This window comes from Carcharodon carcharias, chromosome 3 (assembly GCF_017639515.1).
Source record: "Carcharodon carcharias isolate sCarCar2 chromosome 3, sCarCar2.pri, whole genome shotgun sequence".
Classification (NCBI taxonomy): Eukaryota; Metazoa; Chordata; class Chondrichthyes; order Lamniformes; family Lamnidae; genus Carcharodon; species Carcharodon carcharias.
In genome coordinates this window covers 198,956,591-198,963,262 of record NC_054469.1, presented here as the reverse complement: position 1 = coordinate 198,963,262, position 6,672 = coordinate 198,956,591, and positions in this window count along the sequence as shown.

Genomic DNA, 6,672 nt, shown 5'->3' with positions numbered 1-6,672 from the left:
AGACAGCACCACATCAGTTTTAGGGGGGGCCTTACGGGTAGGTCTCTACCTACCAGATCAGCCATAGGTGGGTGGCTGTTCAATGGCTGCAGGGCTAGGGCTTGCTTGGGGAAGGAGGGTATCACAGGGTATGTGTGTGAGAATGGGTGGTGATGTCCCTTGAGCTGGCAGTGAGTGAGATACCAGTGAATGTGTGATGGGCTTGATTGTGTGAGTTTAGACTGATGAGATGGTTGCCATACCCTGGCTGCACAGATGAGATCATTTGTCCCCTATCAGCATTGGGTGGCCAACATCTTCTGTGCAGCACTGGCACTGATCACCATTGCCATTGCCTACCAAGCCAGAGTAGTAAAGTAGCTGCCCCTTCTGTGACCAGAGCAGGGGTAGAGGACATCACAGCGGGCTTCCACAGCACACAAAAAGCGCTCAAAGGTTGCAGTTTTCTTTTATCCGTCCACTACTGCACTTAGTGCAAATCTGGGACGATTCCGCCGATAGAATCTTACGGCACAGAAAGAGATTATTCAGCCCATTCTGCTTGTGCTTTTTGTTAAAAAGCAATGCAATTTAGTTTCATACCGCAATTTTTTCCTCATAGCTCTGCAAATTAATCCTCTTCAACTACATGTCCAATTGCCTTTTGAAAGTTGCTATGGAATCTGATTTCACCACCATTTCAGGTTATGTGCTGTGCATCTTAACATCCCCCTCTGTGAAAAAAATCCTTTTCTAGTTCATTTGGCAATTATTTTAATTATATGACCTCTGATTACTGTTCAATGGAAACAGGTTCTCCCCAATTTCTTTAGCAAAACCCTTCATAATTTTACATACCACTATTAAATCTATCCTTAACTTCTGTTCATGCTGAGAACAACCCCAGCTTCTCCAATCCTTTCATATAACTGGAGCCCCACATTTCTAGTATCACTTCCTGTGTACCCTCCCCACAGCCTTGACAAGTTTCCCAAAGTGTGGGGTCCAGAATTGTGCACAATATTAAGGCCTAACCAGAGATTTGTGGAAGTTTAGCCTAACTTCATTGTTTTTGTATTCAGTGCCCTTACTTCAAAGCCAAGAATCTCATATGCTTTTTTAACCATCTCATAAACTTGCCCTTCCACTTTCAAAGATTAGTAAAAATAAGCATTCCCAGATCTCTCTGCTTTTGCAGGGCCCACCCCCTCTCCTTAAAATGGTACTATTTAGATTATAATGCCTCTTCATGTTGTTTCTCCCAGAGTGCATCACTCCACGCTATTCTGCCATTGTACGTATTTATTTCTTGGTATTGTATGCATTCCTTCTTGTTGTTTATTTCCCTTTAACATTATACATATTTAACATTGTGCATGACAGTCCCTATACTGTATATATTCTTTTCCATCCTAGATGTTTATTTCTATAAAAACTTGTACAATGGTAAGAAATATATATATATGTATCTTACAATTCTACAAGCTTATTTCCAAATTGTACATATTCATCAAAATGCAATTTATTTTTCACTATATTTCTGATTGGTGTAAAGTTTTTTCCCAGATGTTATATATCTCCTACCATCATGTCAACTTTTGTCTTTGAATTATATAAATGTGTGTGTAATCATTTGTATACATTATTTCTCTATACAATATACTTCTTACTGTTGAGTAAGTTTATCTCTAATGTACAGATTTTTTGCAATTTTATATATTTATTTCTGTTGTATAAATTTCTTACTGCTGTTTTTGTTTATTTATGCTATTGAATATATTTCTTACCATTGCATTTGTTTATTTAGCACGCTTGCATAATTTCTTGTCAATGTTTATTTATCTCTATTTTCTGAGGAGATCTGATAGAGTTATTAAAAATGATGAGCAGGCTGGACTGAGTAGATAAGGAGAAACTGTTCCCATTAGTGAAAGGATCGAGAACGACAACACAGATTTAAAGTAATTGGCAAAAGAAGCAAAATGGACAAAAGGAAAATCTTTTAACACAGCAAGCGGTTAAGATCTGGAATGCACTGCCTGAGGGTGTGGTGGATGCAGGTTCAATTGGGTCATTCGAAAGGGAATTAATCTATTATCTGAAAAGGAAGAATGTGCAGGATTATGGGGCAAAGGCAGGTGAATGGCACCAGGTGAAATGCTCAGAGAGCCGGTGCAGACACAGTGGGCCAAATGGCCTCCTTTTGCACTGTAATTCTGCAATTTTGTGATTTTATTGAATAGATTTCTTGCCATTATATATTTTGTTTATCTCAATTGTATAGATTTCTCACTGTTGTATGTGTTTATTGATTGCTATTGTATACATTTCTTATGATAATATATGATTATGTATTGCATATATTTCATATTATATGCATTTATTGAACACCATTGTATACATTTCCCACAATTGTATTTGTTTATCACAATTTATAAGATTTATTACATTGTATATGTTTATTTGTCTCAATTACATATATTTCCAACCATTGCAAATGTGCATTTGTCGCTTGTATATATTTGTGTGAGATTACATTTGTCTATTTTTTAGAATGAATAACTTATCTCTGTTGTATATATTTCTCACCATCATACGTTGTTATTATTGATCTTGTATAGATTTTTCACTGTCATTTATTTATACACTCATATAAATTTGGTAACATTACAGGTTTGTTTATTTGTATATTTTATATATGTTTATTTATTACTAATGTTTAGATTTCTCACCATTGTTCCATTATTCCTATTGCCATAGTGTTATGTATGTTTATTATTCCTATTGTACATTGTAAACATTTAATTATTACTATTGTATATATTTCTCATCACTGCAGATGCTTATTCATTGCTAATGTATATTTACCGTTATATATGTTTGTCTTTCTCTATTGTGTAGACATTGTGCCACTGTATAAGTTTATTTATTTCTATTGTATAGGTTTCTTACTGCTGGATGTTTACTTATTGCTAATGTAGATTTCTTACTGGTGTATACATTTATTTATTGTCACTGTACATATTTATTTCTATTGTATATGATTAATTGTTGCAATTGTACATATTTATCAATGTATCAATTAATTTATCTTTATTGTATAGGTTTAATATTGTATAATTTATTTCTTGCTATTCTACATATTTCTTACCATTGTGTACGTTTATTTACCGCTTGTATAGATTTCTTATTGCGGTGTGTGTAGCTATGGTCTATATTTCTTACCATTATGTAGTGTATTTATTGATATGGCATATATTTATTCTGTCTATGTATTTATCGCTATTAGTATATATTTCTTACCGTTGTGTAACATATTGATGGCTATGGTGTATATTCCTTATTTTCGTGTAGTGTATTAATGGCTATGATATATTTTCCTTGCCGTTGTGTAATGTGTTGATGGCTATGATATATGTTCGTTACTGTTGTATCGTGTATTGACGGCTATGGTATACATTCCTTATTGTGTAGTGTATTGATGATTATGGTATATATTCCATACTGTTGTGGTGTATTGATGGCTATGGTATATATTCCTTACCGTTGCGCCGTGTATTGATCCTATAGCCTCCCTCTCTCTAGGTGGCGGTTGGCCTCGAGCTCCTCCGTGTACAATTCAAACGCTGGGTTTCCATGGAAACGGGGACGCGTTCTTTCAATCCGCTTTACTTTCTTCCCATAACCGCCCCTCCCCCCTCACTCCTCCCATTTGACTCTTATTTCAAATGCTCACTGCAATATGAGTAGATCCTGCTGCATCCTTCTGGGTGGGAAACGTCATGCTGATAGTGAAGAATAAAACAGAAACCTCTTCACCGGTGTTGATGCCATTTGGTGATCATGGGAGCTCAACAGACCCACACTCAGTTTCAGTCAATTCTGACCGCAATTGTGTTTTTACCTCAATCACATCACATTCACAAAAGCTCCTTTTAGCACTGCTATATATGAAAAAAAGGGGACGGACCTGGGCATGTCATCAGTCAGCCACCAATAAAGGAGATAGTTATGGCAAAGCGCCCAGCAGCATGGTGGAATAAGTTGACATTAACAAGGTGGTGTTGAATTGTCCAGCCCAACTGAACCTGAGGGTAGTAACCTGAGTCCATGCAGCTGAGTTCAGAGCTCTGAAGAAGGGTCATATGGACTCGAAACGTTAACTCTTTTTTCCTCACCACAGATGGTGTAAAATGTATTGATTAGCCTTAATTTTTAAATTAAATTTTATAAACAAAATAAATGATTGGAATATATTAATGGGAGTAAGATAAGCGCTGAAATATAAACCAACCTTTGAAATATTTCAATAAGATGGAATTATCATATTGAAGAAATTTGACATCTCACAATGTAAATTTGTTTTTTCAGTGTGAGAACGTTCAACAATAATTATAAACTTGGTACGCTATTAAAAACCCAGTTATAACTTGTTTAACAGGGTGCAACTTTTTCAAAGCATTTTACAGTGAGACTAATAGCAAAAGAGGGCAAGTTCTCCTTAATTCAGTAATTTCGAATGGATCGCAGACTGGAGCACATTAACAGTACACCCTGTGGAGAAGCGTAGAATCACTAACAGTAATTTGAGTTTCCATGTTATTCTGCACAAATATGGAGTTTAGACGTTGCAGTTTTAGATTGATGACAGCAAATGCTGAGTTTCACTATCATCGCTACAGCAAAATCTGGGACATTATATTTCCCAGAAGACTTGCAAATTATGAGTGCAGATCAAGCTAGTCATGAATCAAGAGGGAAGACTAAAATATATAAGAAATAGTTTCCATTTATGTAGCACTTTTCATATCCTCAGGACATCCCAAAGTACTTTTGAAGTGTAAAAGCAAAATACTGTGGATGCTGGTAATCTGAAACAAAAACAGAAAATGCTGGAAAAACTCAGGTCTGACAGTATCTGTGGAGAAAAAAGTTAATATTTCGAGTCCATAGGACTCTGACTCTGAAGGGTCATACGGACACGAAATGTTAACTTTCTTTTTCTCTCTCTCCACAGATGCGGTCAGACCTGCTGACTTTTTCCAGCTTTTTTTGTTTTTGTTACTTTTGAAGTGTAATCGCTATTGTAATATAGGCACACACAGCAACCAATTTACACACAGCAAGTTCCCACAATCAACAATTAGGCAAATTACCAGACATTCTAGTTTGGTGATGTTGGTCAGGAAAGTAGGGGAACACTCCAGCTACTTTTCAAATAGTGCAATTGGATCTTTTATATTTATCTGAGGGGGCCTCAGTTTAACATATCAGTTTAATATCTCCAACAGTGGAGCACACACTATACTGCAGTGTCATCTTAGATTTATGCTCAGATTGCTTGTGTGGGAGCTTAAATCATGACATTCTAAATCAGAAGTGAACACTAACACTGAACCACAACTCGCAATTCCCCAAAAGGTACCATAATGCTTTTTGTTGCACAGAACAAAATTCCCAGAATCCAAGTCTAATGTGCTTGGAGTGTAATACAGCAATATACCTAACATCAAAAAACTGACATCAAGATGAATCCTTGATCCTTAAAAAGTATCTGGTAGTATACTTCTCGCTTCTCAATCCATGGATGATCAGTTCAAAAAGATCATAAAATAAAGCTTTCCAGGTATTGAAGAAATATAATGTAGGGTACTTTAAGTAACTGGTAAATTGGTGATTCATCATAAGAACATTGCTGAATGAAAAAATACCACGATCTGGTTACCACTGTGGCAATCAAATGATAATGGAGTTGTTGACTAACCATGGCAATTCGAAAAGAGATTCAGGCATACCCAGGTGTACTTGAAGGAAAAAACAACTACTTTAGTTCATTTAGTCTGACAATGGCAAGGACTATAAAATAGGAGGCAGTGAATACTAAGATATGAGCCGGTTGGGGATAGTCAACATGAATTTGTAAAGTGCATACTTGATTAATCAAATTTGTTTGAGGTTGCTGAGCATGCAGACTAAGGAAATTCAATGCATTTAGTGCAATTGAACTTTCAAAAAGCATTTCATGAAGTTCCATATCTGATTTTATGAAAATGAAGGTGCATGGTGTTAAGGTGGTGGCAATAATGAGGGATGGCTGGAGGGTAGCATACTGTGTATAGGATTAAATGACTGCTTCAGACATGCAAACTGTAATTAATGGTGCACCATAGGAAACTGTTGCGAGGCTTTGCTTGTTTTCTATTTTCATAAAATTTTTGGAAGTGGAGAGATTCAGTATTTTCTGACAATACTAAATTAGGGACATAATGTGGAGGGCAAGTACATTAAGGGAGTGGGAACATCATAAGTAGCTTGTATAACAGAACAGATTCTGCTTGCTTCATTTCAAATGAGTCAGCAAACTGCTCATGAAACTTGGAAAATACAGGTCATGTTCACTGGAGCAGAGAGAGAGATTTTAATAGAAGTATTCAATGCTATGAAAGGATTTCAGAGGATAATTAGTAAAATTGGTAAATCAATACTAAGGGGGAGAAAACTTAGAATTAGCATTAAAACCAGAAAAGGAAGTTCAAATATTTTCTTTTCCTTACCACAGTTTAAGATTATGGAATTTATTACCACAATGGTTACTAAATTGCAGGGAATGTTGGAAGGATGACATCAGATGAGACATAGAAATCAAGCCACCCAAATCAGCAATGCATTACAATCTAATAAGGCCATCTTCTT